Source organism: Pempheris klunzingeri, chromosome 24, assembly GCF_042242105.1.
Source record: "Pempheris klunzingeri isolate RE-2024b chromosome 24, fPemKlu1.hap1, whole genome shotgun sequence".
Taxonomy (NCBI): Eukaryota; Metazoa; Chordata; class Actinopteri; order Acropomatiformes; family Pempheridae; genus Pempheris; species Pempheris klunzingeri.
The window spans coordinates 11,822,477-11,836,116 of NC_092035.1; the positions used below are offsets into that span (position 1 = coordinate 11,822,477).

A 13,640-nucleotide genomic window follows, 5' to 3' on the forward strand; every position below is an offset into this window, starting at 1 on the left:
GTACTTGGATGGGAGACCGCCTGGGAATACCAGGTGCTGTAAGCTTTTTCTCTTGTCTTTTGCAGACAGCAGAGGGCGCTGTCTCTGGACTTCACAACAAAAGTTTTTCATGGTCCTATTCAGTGTTTGCATCCATTACTGACAAGCCTATGCTGTTCTCTGCTGGACTACACTGACATACAAAGCACATGAAGCTAACATTACACACACTCAACCTCCAACTATGCCAAACGACAAACAGGCCTTTTCAGTCAGTATCAATGAGAAACTGACACATTTGGTGCCCTTAATAGTCAAACATTAAACAAAAGTAACCACACTCTCCTCCTTTTTGGGGAACACATTTGTTGTTTTAACGATATCCTTGTTTTCTCCTACACTCTCAAAATAACAGCCCCAGCCTCCTCACTGTAAAAGGGACCAATTTAGCAACTTTAACAAAAGACCTATTACTGAAGAGTGCTGTCCCAAACTACAGGTCAGCATCTATAAAAAGCCTCTTTGTGAGTGACACTCTCGCTTACGGCCATACCACCCTGAACAAGCCCGATCTCGTCCGATCTCGGAAGCCAAGCAGGGTCGGGCCTGGTTAGTACTTGCATGGGAGACCGCCTGGGAATACCAGGTGCTGTAAGCTTTTTCTCTTCTCTTTTGCAGACAGCAGAAGGTGCTGCTGCTTCACAGTAGACGGACAAGACGTTTGACCTTTGAACTCCTGTTTTGGTGAAGTTCATTCACTGCTTTTTCTACAGGTCAGCATCTATAAAAAGCCTCTTTGTGAGGGACACTCTCGCTTACGGCCATACCACCCTGAACAAGCCCGATCTCGTCCGATCTCGGAAGCCAAGCAGGGTCGGGCCTGGTTAGTACTTGCATGGGAGACCGCCTGGGAATACCAGGTGCTGTAAGCTTTTGCAGACAGCAGAAGGTGCTGCTGCTTCACAGGAGACGGACAAGACGTTTGACCTTTGAACTCCTGTTTTGCTGAAGTTCATTCACTGCTTTTTCTACAGGTCAGCATCTATAAAAAGCCTCTTTGTGAGGGACACTCTCGCTTACGGCCATACCACCCTGAACAAGCCCGATCTCGTCCGATCTCGGAAGCCAAGCAGGGTCGGGCCTGGTTAGTACTTGCATGGGAGACCGCCTGGGAATACCAGGTGCTGTAAGCTTTGTCTCTTCTCTTTTGCAGACAGCAGAAGGTGCTGCTGCTTCACAGGAGACGGACAAGACGTTTGACCTTTGAACTCCTGTTTTGGTGAAGTTCATTCACTGCTTTTTCTACAGGTCAGCATCTATAAAAAGCCTCTTTGTGAGGGACACTCTCGCTTACGGCCACACCACCCTGAACAAGCCCGATCTCGTCCGATCTCGGAAGCCAAACAGGGTCGGGCCTGGTTAGTACTTGGATGGGAGACCGCCTGGGAATACCAGGTGCTGTAAGCTTTTTCTCTTGTCTTTTGCAGACAGCAGAGGGCGCTGTCTCTGGACTTCACAACAAAAGTTTTTCATGGTCCTATTCAGTGTTTGCATCCATTACTGACAAGCCTATGCTGTTCTCTGCTGGACTACACTGACATACAAAGCACATGAAGCTAACATTACACACACTCAACCTCCAACTATGCCAAACGACAAACAGGCCTTTTCAGTCAGTATCAATGAGAAACTGACACATTTGGTGCCCTTAATAGTCAAACATTAAACAAAAGTAACCACACTCTCCTCCTTTTTGGGGAACACATTTGTTGTTTTAACGATATCCTTGTTTTCTCCTACACTCTCAAAATAACAGCCCCAGCCTCCTCACTGTAAAAGGGACCAATTTAGCAACTTTAACAAAAGACCTATTACTGAAGAGTGCTGTCCCAAACTACAGGTCAGCATCTATAAAAAGCCTCTTTGTGAGTGACACTCTCGCTTACGGCCATACCACCCTGAACAAGCCCGATCTCGTCCGATCTCGGAAGCTAAGCAGGGTCGGGCCTGGTTAGTACTTGCATGGGAGACCGCCTGGGAATACCAGGTGCTGTAAGCTTTTTCTCTTCTCTTTTGCAGACAGCAGAAGGTGCTGCTGCTTCACAGTAGACGGACAAGACGTTTGACCTTTGAACTCCTGTTTTGGTGAAGTTCATTCACTGCTTTTTCTACAGGTCAGCATCTATAAAAAGCCTCTTTGTGAGGGACACTCTCGCTTACGGCCATACCACCCTGAACAAGCCCGATCTCGTCCGATCTCGGAAGCCAAGCAGGGTCGGGCCTGGTTAGTACTTGGATGGGAGACCGCCTGGGAATACCAGGTGCTGTAAGCTTTTGCAGACAGCAGAAGGTGCTGCTGCTTCACAGGAGACGGACAAGACGTTTGACCTTTGAACTCCTGTTTTGCTGAAGTTCATTCACTGCTTTTTCTACAGGTCAGCATCTATAAAAAGCCTCTTTGTGAGGGACACTCTCGCTTACGGCCATACCACCCTGAACAAGCCCGATCTCGTCCGATCTCGGAAGCCAAGCAGGGTCGGGCCTGGTTAGTACTTGCATGGGAGACCGCCTGGGAATACCAGGTGCTGTAAGCTTTGTCTCTTCTCTTTTGCAGACAGCAGAAGGTGCTGCTGCTTCACAGGAGACGGACAAGACGTTTGACCTTTGAACTCCTGTTTTGGTGAAGTTCATTCACTGCTTTTTCTACAGGTCAGCATCTATAAAAAGCCTCTTTGTGAGGGACACTCTCGCTTACGGCCACACCACCCTGAACAAGCCCGATCTCGTCCGATCTCGGAAGCCAAACAGGGTCGGGCCTGGTTAGTACTTGGATGGGAGACCGCCTGGGAATACCAGGTGCTGTAAGCTTTTTCTCTTGTCTTTTGCAGACAGCAGAGGGCGCTGTCTCTGGACTTCACAACAAAAGTTTTTCATGGTCCTATTCAGTGTTTGCATCCATTACTGACAAGCCTATGCTGTTCTCTGCTGGACTACACTGACATACAAAGCACATGAAGCTAACATTACACACACTCAACCTCCAACTATGCCAAACGACAAACAGGCCTTTTCAGTCAGTATCAATGAGAAACTGACACATTTGGTGCCCTTAATAGTCAAACATTAAACAAAAGTAACCACACTCTCCTCCTTTTTGGGGAACACATTTGTTGTTTTAACGATATCCTTGTTTTCTCCTACACTCTCAAAATAACAGCCCCAGCCTCCTCACTGTAAAAGGGACCAATTTAGCAACTTTAACAAAAGACCTATTACTGAAGAGTGCTGTCCCAAACTACAGGTCAGCATCTATAAAAAGCCTCTTTGTGAGTGACACTCTCGCTTACGGCCATACCACCCTGAACAAGCCCGATCTCGTCCGATCTCGGAAGCCAAGCAGGGTCGGGCCTGGTTAGTACTTGCATGGGAGACCGCCTGGGAATACCAGGTGCTGTAAGCTTTTGCAGACAGCAGAAGGTGCTGCTGCTTCACAGGAGACGGACAAGACGTTTGACCTTTGAACTCCTGTTTTGGTGAAGTTCATTCACTGCTTTTTCTACAGGTCAGCATCTATAAAAAGCCTCTTTGTGAGTGACACTCTCGCTTACGGCCACACCACCCTGAACAAGCCCGATCTCGTCCGATCTCGGAAGCCAAACAGGGTCGGGCCTGGTTAGTACTTGGATGGGAGACCGCCTGGGAATACCAGGTGCTGTAAGCTTTTTCTCTTGTCTTTTGCAGACAGCAGAGGGCGCTGTCTCTGGACTTCACAACAAAAGTTTTTCATGGTCCTATTCAGTGTTTGCATCCATTACTGACAAGCCTATGCTGTTCTCTGCTGGACTACACTGACATACAAAGCACATGAAGCTAACATTACACACACTCAACCTCCAACTATGCCAAACGACAAACAGGCCTTTTCAGTCAGTATCAATGAGAAACTGACACATTTGGTGCCCTTAATAGTCAAACATTAAACAAAAGTAACCACACTCTCCTCCTTTTTGGGGAACACATTTGTTGTTTTAACGATATCCTTGTTTTCTCCTACACTCTCAAAATAACAGCCCCAGCCTCCTCACTGTAAAAGGGACCAATTTAGCAACTTTAACAAAAGACCTATTACTGAAGAGTGCTGTCCCAAACTACAGGTCAGCATCTATAAAAAGCCTCTTTGTGAGTGACACTCTCGCTTACGGCCATACCACCCTGAACAAGCCCGATCTCGTCCGATCTCGGAAGCCAAGCAGGGTCGGGCCTGGTTAGTACTTGCATGGGAGACCGCCTGGGAATACCAGGTGCTGTAAGCTTTTTCTCTTCTCTTTTGCAGACAGCAGAAGGTGCTGCTGCTTCACAGGAGACGGACAAGACGTTTGACCTTTGAACTCCTGTTTTGGTGAAGTTCATTCACTGCTTTTTCTACAGGTCAGCATCTATAAAAAGCCTCTTTGTGAGGGACACTCTCGCTTACGGCCATACCACCCTGAACAAGCCCGATCTCGTCCGATCTCGGAAGCCAAGCAGGGTCGGGCCTGGTTAGTACTTGCATGGGAGACCGCCTGGGAATACCAGGTGCTGTAAGCTTTTGCAGACAGCAGAAGGTGCTGCTGCTTCACAGGAGACGGACAAGACGTTTGACCTTTGAACTCCTGTTTTGGTGAAGTTCATTCACTGCTTTTTCTACAGGTCAGCATCTATAAAAAGCCTCTTTGTGAGTGACACTCTCGCTTACGGCCACACCACCCTGAACAAGCCCGATCTCGTCCGATCTCGGAAGCCAAACAGGGTCGGGCCTGGTTAGTACTTGGATGGGAGACCGCCTGGGAATACCAGGTGCTGTAAGCTTTTTCTCTTGTCTTTTGCAGACAGCAGAGGGCGCTGTCTCTGGACTTCACAACAAAAGTTTTTCATGGTCCTATTCAGTGTTTGCATCCATTACTGACAAGCCTATGCTGTTCTCTGCTGGACTACACTGACATACAAAGCACATGAAGCTAACATTACACACACTCAACCTCCAACTATGCCAAACGACAAACAGGCCTTTTCAGTCAGTATCAATGAGAAACTGACACATTTGGTGCCCTTAATAGTCAAACATTAAACAAAAGTAACCACACTCTCCTCCTTTTTGGGGAACACATTTGTTGTTTTAACGATATCCTTGTTTTCTCCTACACTCTCAAAATAACAGCCCCAGCCTCCTCACTGTAAAAGGGACCAATTTAGCAACTTTAACAAAAGACCTATTACTGAAGAGTGCTGTCCCAAACTACAGGTCAGCATCTATAAAAAGCCTCTTTGTGAGTGACACTCTCGCTTACGGCCATACCACCCTGAACAAGCCCGATCTCGTCCGATCTCGGAAGCCAAGCAGGGTCGGGCCTGGTTAGTACTTGCATGGGAGACCGCCTGGGAATACCAGGTGCTGTAAGCTTTTTCTCTTCTCTTTTGCAGACAGCAGAAGGTGCTGCTGCTTCACAGGAGACGGACAAGACGTTTGACCTTTGAACTCCTGTTTTGGTGAAGTTCATTCACTGCTTTTTCTACAGGTCAGCATCTATAAAAAGCCTCTTTGTGAGGGACACTCTCGCTTACGGCCATACCACCCTGAACAAGCCCGATCTCGTCCGATCTCGGAAGCCAAGCAGGGTCGGGCCTGGTTAGTACTTGCATGGGAGACCGCCTGGGAATACCAGGTGCTGTAAGCTTTTGCAGACAGCAGAAGGTGCTGCTGCTTCACAGGAGACGGACAAGACGTTTGACCTTTGAACTCCTGTTTTGGTGAAGTTCATTCACTGCTTTTTCTACAGGTCAGCATCTATAAAAAGCCTCTTTGTGAGGGACACTCTCGCTTACGGCCATACCACCCTGAACAAGCCCGATCTCGTCCGATCTCGGAAGCCAAACAGGGTCGGGCCTGGTTAGTACTTGGATGGGAGACCGCCTGGGAATACCAGGTGCTGTAAGCTTTTGCAGACAGCAGAAGGTGCTGCTGCTTCACAGGAGACGGACAAGACGTTTGACCTTTGAACTCCTGTTTTGGTGAAGTTCATTCACTGCTTTTTCTACAGGTCAGCATCTATAAAAAGCCTCTTTGTGAGGGACACTCTCGCTTATGGCCACACCACCCTGAACAAGCCCGATCTCGTCCGATCTCGGAAGCCAAACAGGGTCGGGCCTGGTTAGTACTTGGATGGGAGACCGCCTGGGAATACCAGGTGCTGTAAGCTTTTTCTCTTGTCTTTTGCAGACAGCAGAGGGCGCTGTCTCTGGACTTCACAACAAAAGTTTTTCATGGTCCTATTCAGTGTTTGCATCCATTACTGACAAGCCTATGCTGTTCTCTGCTGGACTACACTGACATACAAAGCACATGAAGCTAACATTACACACACTCAACCTCCAACTATGCCAAACGACAAACAGGCCTTTTCAGTCAGTATCAATGAGAAACTGACACATTTGGTGCCCTTAATAGTCAAACATTAAACAAAAGTAACCACACTCTCCTCCTTTTTGGGGAACACATTTGTTGTTTTAACGATATCCTTGTTTTCTCCTACACTCTCAAAATAACAGCCCCAGCCTCCTCACTGTAAAAGGGACCAATTTAGCAACTTTAACAAAAGACCTATTACTGAAGAGTGCTGTCCCAAACTACAGGTCAGCATCTATAAAAAGCCTCTTTGTGAGTGACACTCTCGCTTACGGCCATACCACCCTGAACAAGCCCGATCTCGTCCGATCTCGGAAGCCAAGCAGGGTCGGGCCTGGTTAGTACTTGCATGGGAGACCGCCTGGGAATACCAGGTGCTGTAAGCTTTTTCTCTTCTCTTTTGCAGACAGCAGAAGGTGCTGCTGCTTCACAGGAGACGGACAAGACGTTTGACCTTTGAACTCCTGTTTTGGTGAAGTTCATTCACTGCTTTTTCTACAGGTCAGCATCTATAAAAAGCCTCTTTGTGAGGGACACTCTCGCTTACGGCCATACCACCCTGAACAAGCCCGATCTCGTCCGATCTCGGAAACCAAGCAGGGTCGGGCCTGGTTAGTACTTGCATGGGAGACCGCCTGGGAATACCAGGTGCTGTAAGCTTTTGCAGACAGCAGAAGGTGCTGCTGCTTCACAGGAGACGGACAAGACGTTTGACCTTTGAACTCCTGTTTTGGTGAAGTTCATTCACTGCTTTTTCTACAGGTCAGCATCTATAAAAAGCCTCTTTGTGAGTGACACTCTCGCTTACGGCCACACCACCCTGAACAAGCCCGATCTCGCCCGATCTCGTCCGATCTCGGAAGCCAAACAGGGTCGGGCCTGGTTAGTACTTGGATGGGAGACCGCCTGGGAATACCAGGTGCTGTAAGCTTTTTCTCTTGTCTTTTGCAGACAGCAGAGGGCGCTGTCTCTGGACTTCACAACAAAAGTTTTTCATGGTCCTATTCAGTGTTTGCATCCATTACTGACAAGCCTATGCTGTTCTCTGCTGGACTACACTGACATACAAAGCACATGAAGCTAACATTACACACACTCAACCTCCAACTATGCCAAACGACAAACAGGCCTTTTCAGTCAGTATCAATGAGAAACTGACACATTTGGTGCCCTTAATAGTCAAACATTAAACAAAAGTAACCACACTCTCCTCCTTTTTGGGGAACACATTTGTTGTTTTAACGATATCCTTGTTTTCTCCTACACTCTCAAAATAACAGCCCCAGCCTCCTCACTGTAAAAGGGACCAATTTAGCAACTTTAACAAAAGACCTATTACTGAAGAGTGCTGTCCCAAACTACAGGTCAGCATCTATAAAAAGCCTCTTTGTGAGTGACACTCTCGCTTACGGCCATACCACCCTGAACAAGCCCGATCTCGTCCGATCTCGGAAGCCAAGCAGGGTCGGGCCTGGTTAGTACTTGCATGGGAGACCGCCTGGGAATACCAGGTGCTGTAAGCTTTTTCTCTTCTCTTTTGCAGACAGCAGAAGGTGCTGCTTCTTCACAGGAGACGGACAAGACGTTTGACCTTTGAACTCCTGTTTTGGTGAAGTTCATTCACTGCTTTTTCTACAGGTCAGCATCTATAAAAAGCCTCTTTGTGAGGGACACTCTCGCTTACGGCCATACCACCCTGAACAAGCCCGATCTCGGAAGCCAAGCAGGGTCGGGCCTGGTTAGTACTTGCATGGGAGACCGCCTGGGAATACCAGGTGCTGTAAGCTTTGTCTCTTCTCTTTTGCAGACAGCAGAAGGTGCTGCTGCTTCACAGGAGACGGACAAGACGTTTGACCTTTGAACTCTTGTTTTGGTGAAGTTCATTCACTGCTTTTTCTACAGGTCAGCATCTATAAAAAGCCTCTTTGTGAGGGACACTCTCGCTTACGGCCATACCACCCTGAACAAGCCCGATCTCGTCCGATCTCGGAAGCCAAACAGGGTCGGGCCTGGTTAGTACTTGGATGGGAGACCGCCTGGGAATACCAGGTGCTGTAAGCTTTTGCAGACAGCAGAAGGTGCTGCTGCTTCACAGGAGACGGACAAGACGTTTGACCTTTGAACTCCTGTTTTGGTGAAGTTCATTCACTGCTTTTTCTACAGGTCAGCATCTATAAAAAGCCTCTTTGTGAGTGACACTCTCTCTTACGGCCACACCACCCTGAACAAGCCCGATCTCGTCCGATCTCGGAAGCCAAACAGGGTCGGGCCTGGTTAGTACTTGGATGGGAGACCGCCTGGGAATACCAGGTGCTGTAAGCTTTTTCTCTTGTCTTTTGCAGACAGCAGAGGGCGCTGTCTCTGGACTTCACAACAAAAGTTTTTCATGGTCCTATTCAGTGTTTGCATCCATTACTGACAAGCCTATGCTGTTCTCTGCTGGACTACACTGACATACAAAGCACATGAAGCTAACATTACACACACTCAACCTCCAACTATGCCAAACGACAAACAGGCCTTTTCAGTCAGTATCAATGAGAAACTGACACATTTGGTGCCCTTATCAGTCAAACGTTAAACAAAAGTAACCACACTCTCCTCCTTTTTGGGGAACACATTTGTTGTTTTAACGATATCCTTGTTTTCTCCTACACTCTCAAAATAACAGCCCCAGCCTCCTCACTGTAAAAGGGACCAATTTAGCAACTTTAACAAAAGACCTATTACTGAAGAGTGCTGTCCCAAACTACAGGTCAGCATCTATAAAAAGCCTCTTTGTGAGTGACACTCTCGCTTACGGCCATACCACCCTGAACAAGCCCGATCTCGTCCGATCTCGGAAGCCAAGCAGGGTCGGGCCTGGTTAGTACTTGCATGGGAGACCGCCTGGGAATACCAGGTGCTGTAAGCTTTGTCTCTTCTCTTTTGCAGACAGCAGAAGGTGCTGCTGCTTCACAGGAGACGGACAAGACGTTTGACCTTTGAACTCTTGTTTTGGTGAAGTTCATTCACTGCTTTTTCTACAGGTCAGCATCTATAAAAAGCCTCTTTGTGAGGGACACTCTCGCTTACGGCCATACCACCCTGAACAAGCCCGATCTCGTCCGATCTCGGAAGCCAAACAGGGTCGGGCCTGGTTAGTACTTGGATGGGAGACCGCCTGGGAATACCAGGTGCTGTAAGCTTTTGCAGACAGCAGAAGGTGCTGCTGCTTCACAGGAGACGGACAAGACGTTTGACCTTTGAACTCCTGTTTTGGTGAAGTTCATTCACTGCTTTTTCTACAGGTCAGCATCTATAAAAAGCCTCTTTGTGAGTGACACTCTCGCTTACGGCCACACCACCCTGAACAAGCCCGATCTCGTCCGATCTCGGAAGCCAAACAGGGTCGGGCCTGGTTAGTACTTGGATGGGAGACCGCCTGGGAATACCAGGTGCTGTAAGCTTTTTCTCTTGTCTTTTGCAGACAGCAGAGGGCGCTGTCTCTGGACTTCACAACAAAAGTTTTTCATGGTCCTATTCAGTGTTTGCATCCATTACTGACAAGCCTATGCTGTTCTCTGCTGGACTACACTGACATACAAAGCACATGAAGCTAACATTACACACACTCAACCTCCAACTATGCCAAACGACAAACAGGCCTTTTCAGTCAGTATCAATGAGAAACTGACACATTTGGTGCCCTTATCAGTCAAACGTTAAACAAAAGTAACCACACTCTCCTCCTTTTTGGGGAACACATTTGTTGTTTTAACGATATCCTTGTTTTCTCCTACACTCTCAAAATAACAGCCCCAGCCTCCTCACTGTAAAAGGGACCAATTTAGCAACTTTAACAAAAGACCTATTACTGAAGAGTGCTGTCCCAAACTACAGGTCAGCATCTATAAAAAGCCTCTTTGTGAGTGACACTCTCGCTTACGGCCATACCACCCTGAACAAGCCCGATCTCGTCAGATCTCGGAAGCCAAGCAGGGTCGGGCCTGGTTAGTACTTGCATGGGAGACCGCCTGGGAATACCAGGTGCTGTAAGCTTTTTCTCTTCTCTTTTGCAGACAGCAGAAGGTGCTGCTTCTCCACAGGAGACGGACAAGACGTTTGACCTTTGAACTCCTGTTTTGGTGAAGTTCATTCACTGCTTTTTCTACAGGTCAGCATCTATAAAAAGCCTCTTTGTGAGGGACACTCTCGCTTACGGCCATACCACCCTGAACAAGCCCGATCTCGTCCGATCTCGGAAGCCAAGCAGGGTCGGGCCTGGTTAGTACTTGCATGGGAGACCGCCTGGGAATACCAGGTGCTGTAAGCTTTTTCTCTTCTCTTTTGCAGACAGCAGAAGGTGCTGCTTCTTCACAGGAGACGGACAAGACGTTTGACCTTTGAACTCCTGTTTTGGTGAAGTTCATTCACTGCTTTTTCTACAGGTCAGCATCTATAAAAAGCCTCTTTGTGAGGGACACTCTCGCTTACGGCCATACCACCCTGAACAAGCCCGATCTCGTCCGATCTCGGAAGCCAAGCAGGGTCGGGCCTGGTTAGTACTTGCATGGGAGACCGCCTGGGAATACCAGGTGCTGTAAGCTTTGTCTCTTCTCTTTTGCAGACAGCAGAAGGTGCTGCTGCTTCACAGGAGACGGACAAGACGTTTGACCTTTGAACTCTTGTTTTGGTGAAGTTCATTCACTGCTTTTTCTACAGGTCAGCATCTATAAAAAGCCTCTTTGTGAGGGACACTCTCGCTTACGGCCATACCACCCTGAACAAGCCCGATCTCGTCCGATCTCGGAAGCCAAACAGGGTCGGGCCTGGTTAGTACTTGGATGGGAGACCGCCTGGGAATACCAGGTGCTGTAAGCTTTTGCAGACAGCAGAAGGTGCTGCTGCTTCACAGGAGACGGACAAGACGTTTGACCTTTGAACTCCTGTTTTGGTGAAGTTCATTCACTGCTTTTTCTACAGGTCAGCATCTATAAAAAGCCTCTTTGTGAGGGACACTCTCGCTTACGGCCATACCACCCTGAACAAGCCCGATCTCGTCCGATCTCGGAAGCCAAGCAGGGTCGGGCCTGGTTAGTACTTGGATGGGAGACCGCCTGGGAATACCAGGTGCTGTAAGCTTTTGCAGACAGCAGAAGGTGCTGCTGCTTCACAGGAGACGGACAAGACGTTTGACCTTTGAACTCCTGTTTTGGTGAAGTTCATTCACTGCTTTTTCTACAGGTCAGCATCTATAAAAAGCCTCTTTGTGAGGGACACTCTCGCTTACGGCCACACCACCCTGAACAAGCCCGATCTCGTCCAATCTCGGAAGCCAAACAGGGTCGGGCCTGGTTAGTACTTGGATGGGAGACCGCCTGGGAATACCAGGTGCTGTAAGCTTTTTCTCTTGTCTTTTGCAGACAGCAGAGGGCGCTGTCTCTGGACTTCACAACAAAAGTTTTTCATGGTCCTATTCAGTGTTTGCATCCATTACTGACAAGCCTATGCTGTTCTCTGCTGGACTACACTGACATACAAAGCACATGAAGCTAACATTACACACACTCAACCTCCAACTATGCCAAACGACAAACAGGCCTTTTCAGTCAGTATCAATGAGAAACTGACACATTTGGTGCCCTTAATAGTCAAACATTAAACAAAAGTAACCACACTCTCCTCCTTTTTGGGGAACACATTTGTTGTTTTAACGATATCCTTGTTTTCTCCTACACTCTCAAAATAACAGCCCCAGCCTCCTCACTGTAAAAGGGACCAATTTAGCAACTTTAACAAAAGACCTATTACTGAAGAGTGTTGTCCCAAACTACAGGTCAGCATCTATAAAAAGCCTCTTTGTGAGTGACACTCTCGCTTACGGCCATACCACCCTGAACAAGCCCGATCTCGTCCGATCTCGGAAGCCAAGCAGGGTCGGGCCTGGTTAGTACTTGCATGGGAGACCGCCTGGGAATACCAGGTGCTGTAAGCTTTTTCTCTTCTCTTTTGCAGACAGCAGAAGGTGCTGCTGCTTCACAGGAGACGGACAAGACGTTTAACCTTTGAACTCCTGTTTTGGTGAAGTTCATTCACTGCTTTTTCTACAGGTCAGCATCTATAAAAAGCCTCTTTGTGAGGGACACTCTCGCTTACGGCCATACCACCCTGAACAAGCCCGATCTCGTCCGATCTCGGAAGCCAAGCAGGGTCGGGCCTGGTTAGTACTTGCATGGGAGACCGCCTGGGAATACCAGGTGCTGTAAGCTTTTGCAGACAGCAGAAGGTGCTGCTGCTTCACAGGAGACGGACAAGACGTTTGACCTTTGAACTCCTGTTTTGGTGAAGTTCATTCACTGCTTTTTCTACAGGTCAGCATCTATAAAAAGCCTCTTTGTGAGGGACACTCTCGCTTACGGCCATACCACCCTGAACAAGCCCGATCTCGTCCGATCTCGGAAGCCAAACAGGGTCGGGCCTGGTTAGTACTTGGATGGGAGACCGCCTGGGAATACCAGGTGCTGTAAGCTTTTGCAGACAGCAGAAGGTGCTGCTGCTTCACAGGAGACGGACAAGACGTTTGACCTTTGAACTCCTGTTTTGGTGAAGTTCATTCACTGCTTTTTCTACAGGTCAGCATCTATAAAAAGCCTCTTTGTGAGGGACACTCTCGCTTACGGCCATACCACCCTGAACAAGCCCGATCTCGTCCGATCTCGGAAGCCAAACAGGGTCGGGCCTGGTTAGTACTTGGATGGGAGACCGCCTGGGAATACCAGGTGCTGTAAGCTTTTTCTCTTGTCTTTTGCAGACAGCAGAGGGCGCTGTCTCTGGACTTCACAACAAAAGTTTTTCATGGTCCTATTCAGTGTTTGCATCCATTACTGACAAGCCTATGCTGTTCTCTGCTGGACTACACTGACATACAAAGCACATGAAGCTAACATTACACACACTCAACCTCCAACTATGCCAAACGACAAACAGGCCTTTTCAGTCAGTATCAATGAGAAACTGACACATTTGGTGCCCTTAATAGTCAAACATTAAACAAAAGTAACCACACTCTCCTCCTTTTTGGGGAACACATTTGTTGTTTTAACGATATCCTTGTTTTCTCCTACACTCTCAAAATAACAGCCCCAGCCTCCTCACTGTAAAAGGGACCAATTTAGCAACTTTAACAAAAGACCTATTACTGAAGAGTGCTGTCCCAAACTACAGGTCAGCATCTATA

The 13,640-nt window shown here is 48.0% G+C and overlaps 36 non-coding genes and 2 pseudogenes across 36 annotated transcripts in view; all 38 read left to right on the forward strand.

The window, feature by feature from the left end:
- Positions 1-45, forward strand: part of LOC139223968 (5S ribosomal RNA) — a 119-nt gene extending 74 nt beyond the window's left edge. Inside the window, exon 1 of the ribosomal RNA XR_011586065.1 lies at positions 1-45. This exon is cut by the window's left edge and continues 74 nt beyond it. This is a non-coding gene — a ribosomal RNA (5S ribosomal RNA).
- Positions 46-518: 473 nt separating this feature from the next.
- LOC139224402 (5S ribosomal RNA) lies at positions 519-637 on the forward strand. Its single transcript, XR_011586450.1, has one exon. It is a non-coding gene; the product is annotated as a 5S ribosomal RNA (ribosomal RNA).
- Positions 638-792: 155 nt separating this feature from the next.
- On the forward strand, positions 793-911 carry LOC139224403 (5S ribosomal RNA). Its single transcript, XR_011586451.1, has one exon. It is a non-coding gene; the product is annotated as a 5S ribosomal RNA (ribosomal RNA).
- A 142-nt stretch (positions 912-1,053) lies between these two features.
- LOC139224404 (5S ribosomal RNA) lies at positions 1,054-1,172 on the forward strand. Its single transcript, XR_011586452.1, has one exon. It is a non-coding gene; the product is annotated as a 5S ribosomal RNA (ribosomal RNA).
- A 155-nt stretch (positions 1,173-1,327) lies between these two features.
- LOC139223970 (5S ribosomal RNA) lies at positions 1,328-1,446 on the forward strand. The gene has a single exon (XR_011586067.1). It is a non-coding gene; the product is annotated as a 5S ribosomal RNA (ribosomal RNA).
- Positions 1,447-1,919: 473 nt separating this feature from the next.
- On the forward strand, positions 1,920-2,038 carry LOC139224490 (5S ribosomal RNA). Its single transcript, XR_011586533.1, has one exon. It is a non-coding gene; the product is annotated as a 5S ribosomal RNA (ribosomal RNA).
- A 155-nt stretch (positions 2,039-2,193) lies between these two features.
- Positions 2,194-2,312, forward strand: LOC139224508 (5S ribosomal RNA). The gene has a single exon (XR_011586550.1). It is a non-coding gene; the product is annotated as a 5S ribosomal RNA (ribosomal RNA).
- A 142-nt stretch (positions 2,313-2,454) lies between these two features.
- Positions 2,455-2,573, forward strand: LOC139224405 (5S ribosomal RNA). The gene has a single exon (XR_011586453.1). It is a non-coding gene; the product is annotated as a 5S ribosomal RNA (ribosomal RNA).
- A 155-nt stretch (positions 2,574-2,728) lies between these two features.
- Positions 2,729-2,847, forward strand: LOC139223971 (5S ribosomal RNA). The gene has a single exon (XR_011586068.1). It is a non-coding gene; the product is annotated as a 5S ribosomal RNA (ribosomal RNA).
- Positions 2,848-3,320: 473 nt separating this feature from the next.
- LOC139224406 (5S ribosomal RNA) lies at positions 3,321-3,439 on the forward strand. Its single transcript, XR_011586454.1, has one exon. It is a non-coding gene; the product is annotated as a 5S ribosomal RNA (ribosomal RNA).
- A 142-nt stretch (positions 3,440-3,581) lies between these two features.
- On the forward strand, positions 3,582-3,700 carry LOC139223972 (5S ribosomal RNA). Its single transcript, XR_011586069.1, has one exon. It is a non-coding gene; the product is annotated as a 5S ribosomal RNA (ribosomal RNA).
- Positions 3,701-4,173: 473 nt separating this feature from the next.
- On the forward strand, positions 4,174-4,292 carry LOC139224407 (5S ribosomal RNA). The gene has a single exon (XR_011586455.1). It is a non-coding gene; the product is annotated as a 5S ribosomal RNA (ribosomal RNA).
- A 155-nt stretch (positions 4,293-4,447) lies between these two features.
- On the forward strand, positions 4,448-4,566 carry LOC139224409 (5S ribosomal RNA). Its single transcript, XR_011586457.1, has one exon. It is a non-coding gene; the product is annotated as a 5S ribosomal RNA (ribosomal RNA).
- Positions 4,567-4,708: 142 nt separating this feature from the next.
- LOC139223973 (5S ribosomal RNA) lies at positions 4,709-4,827 on the forward strand. The gene has a single exon (XR_011586070.1). It is a non-coding gene; the product is annotated as a 5S ribosomal RNA (ribosomal RNA).
- A 473-nt stretch (positions 4,828-5,300) lies between these two features.
- Positions 5,301-5,419, forward strand: LOC139224410 (5S ribosomal RNA). Its single transcript, XR_011586458.1, has one exon. It is a non-coding gene; the product is annotated as a 5S ribosomal RNA (ribosomal RNA).
- Positions 5,420-5,574: 155 nt separating this feature from the next.
- LOC139224411 (5S ribosomal RNA) lies at positions 5,575-5,693 on the forward strand. Its single transcript, XR_011586459.1, has one exon. It is a non-coding gene; the product is annotated as a 5S ribosomal RNA (ribosomal RNA).
- Positions 5,694-5,835: 142 nt separating this feature from the next.
- Positions 5,836-5,954, forward strand: LOC139224177 (5S ribosomal RNA). Its single transcript, XR_011586240.1, has one exon. It is a non-coding gene; the product is annotated as a 5S ribosomal RNA (ribosomal RNA).
- A 142-nt stretch (positions 5,955-6,096) lies between these two features.
- LOC139224072 (5S ribosomal RNA) lies at positions 6,097-6,215 on the forward strand. Its single transcript, XR_011586165.1, has one exon. It is a non-coding gene; the product is annotated as a 5S ribosomal RNA (ribosomal RNA).
- Positions 6,216-6,688: 473 nt separating this feature from the next.
- On the forward strand, positions 6,689-6,807 carry LOC139224412 (5S ribosomal RNA). The gene has a single exon (XR_011586460.1). It is a non-coding gene; the product is annotated as a 5S ribosomal RNA (ribosomal RNA).
- Positions 6,808-6,962: 155 nt separating this feature from the next.
- Positions 6,963-7,081, forward strand: LOC139224605 (5S ribosomal RNA). The gene has a single exon (XR_011586640.1). It is a non-coding gene; the product is annotated as a 5S ribosomal RNA (ribosomal RNA).
- Positions 7,082-7,223: 142 nt separating this feature from the next.
- On the forward strand, positions 7,224-7,352 carry LOC139224141 (5S ribosomal RNA; annotated as a pseudogene).
- Positions 7,353-7,825: 473 nt separating this feature from the next.
- On the forward strand, positions 7,826-7,944 carry LOC139224413 (5S ribosomal RNA). Its single transcript, XR_011586461.1, has one exon. It is a non-coding gene; the product is annotated as a 5S ribosomal RNA (ribosomal RNA).
- Positions 7,945-8,099: 155 nt separating this feature from the next.
- LOC139224155 (5S ribosomal RNA) lies at positions 8,100-8,208 on the forward strand (annotated as a pseudogene).
- A 155-nt stretch (positions 8,209-8,363) lies between these two features.
- Positions 8,364-8,482, forward strand: LOC139224178 (5S ribosomal RNA). The gene has a single exon (XR_011586241.1). It is a non-coding gene; the product is annotated as a 5S ribosomal RNA (ribosomal RNA).
- Positions 8,483-8,624: 142 nt separating this feature from the next.
- On the forward strand, positions 8,625-8,743 carry LOC139224101 (5S ribosomal RNA). Its single transcript, XR_011586192.1, has one exon. It is a non-coding gene; the product is annotated as a 5S ribosomal RNA (ribosomal RNA).
- Positions 8,744-9,216: 473 nt separating this feature from the next.
- LOC139224414 (5S ribosomal RNA) lies at positions 9,217-9,335 on the forward strand. The gene has a single exon (XR_011586462.1). It is a non-coding gene; the product is annotated as a 5S ribosomal RNA (ribosomal RNA).
- A 155-nt stretch (positions 9,336-9,490) lies between these two features.
- LOC139224179 (5S ribosomal RNA) lies at positions 9,491-9,609 on the forward strand. The gene has a single exon (XR_011586242.1). It is a non-coding gene; the product is annotated as a 5S ribosomal RNA (ribosomal RNA).
- A 142-nt stretch (positions 9,610-9,751) lies between these two features.
- LOC139223974 (5S ribosomal RNA) lies at positions 9,752-9,870 on the forward strand. Its single transcript, XR_011586071.1, has one exon. It is a non-coding gene; the product is annotated as a 5S ribosomal RNA (ribosomal RNA).
- Positions 9,871-10,343: 473 nt separating this feature from the next.
- On the forward strand, positions 10,344-10,462 carry LOC139224599 (5S ribosomal RNA). Its single transcript, XR_011586634.1, has one exon. It is a non-coding gene; the product is annotated as a 5S ribosomal RNA (ribosomal RNA).
- Positions 10,463-10,617: 155 nt separating this feature from the next.
- On the forward strand, positions 10,618-10,736 carry LOC139224416 (5S ribosomal RNA). The gene has a single exon (XR_011586463.1). It is a non-coding gene; the product is annotated as a 5S ribosomal RNA (ribosomal RNA).
- Positions 10,737-10,891: 155 nt separating this feature from the next.
- On the forward strand, positions 10,892-11,010 carry LOC139224417 (5S ribosomal RNA). Its single transcript, XR_011586464.1, has one exon. It is a non-coding gene; the product is annotated as a 5S ribosomal RNA (ribosomal RNA).
- A 155-nt stretch (positions 11,011-11,165) lies between these two features.
- On the forward strand, positions 11,166-11,284 carry LOC139224181 (5S ribosomal RNA). The gene has a single exon (XR_011586243.1). It is a non-coding gene; the product is annotated as a 5S ribosomal RNA (ribosomal RNA).
- Positions 11,285-11,426: 142 nt separating this feature from the next.
- Positions 11,427-11,545, forward strand: LOC139224628 (5S ribosomal RNA). Its single transcript, XR_011586661.1, has one exon. It is a non-coding gene; the product is annotated as a 5S ribosomal RNA (ribosomal RNA).
- Positions 11,546-11,687: 142 nt separating this feature from the next.
- On the forward strand, positions 11,688-11,806 carry LOC139224131 (5S ribosomal RNA). Its single transcript, XR_011586220.1, has one exon. It is a non-coding gene; the product is annotated as a 5S ribosomal RNA (ribosomal RNA).
- A 473-nt stretch (positions 11,807-12,279) lies between these two features.
- LOC139224418 (5S ribosomal RNA) lies at positions 12,280-12,398 on the forward strand. Its single transcript, XR_011586465.1, has one exon. It is a non-coding gene; the product is annotated as a 5S ribosomal RNA (ribosomal RNA).
- Positions 12,399-12,553: 155 nt separating this feature from the next.
- LOC139224419 (5S ribosomal RNA) lies at positions 12,554-12,672 on the forward strand. Its single transcript, XR_011586466.1, has one exon. It is a non-coding gene; the product is annotated as a 5S ribosomal RNA (ribosomal RNA).
- Positions 12,673-12,814: 142 nt separating this feature from the next.
- Positions 12,815-12,933, forward strand: LOC139224182 (5S ribosomal RNA). The gene has a single exon (XR_011586244.1). It is a non-coding gene; the product is annotated as a 5S ribosomal RNA (ribosomal RNA).
- A 142-nt stretch (positions 12,934-13,075) lies between these two features.
- On the forward strand, positions 13,076-13,194 carry LOC139224184 (5S ribosomal RNA). Its single transcript, XR_011586246.1, has one exon. It is a non-coding gene; the product is annotated as a 5S ribosomal RNA (ribosomal RNA).
- Positions 13,195-13,640: the final 446 nt, after the last annotated feature.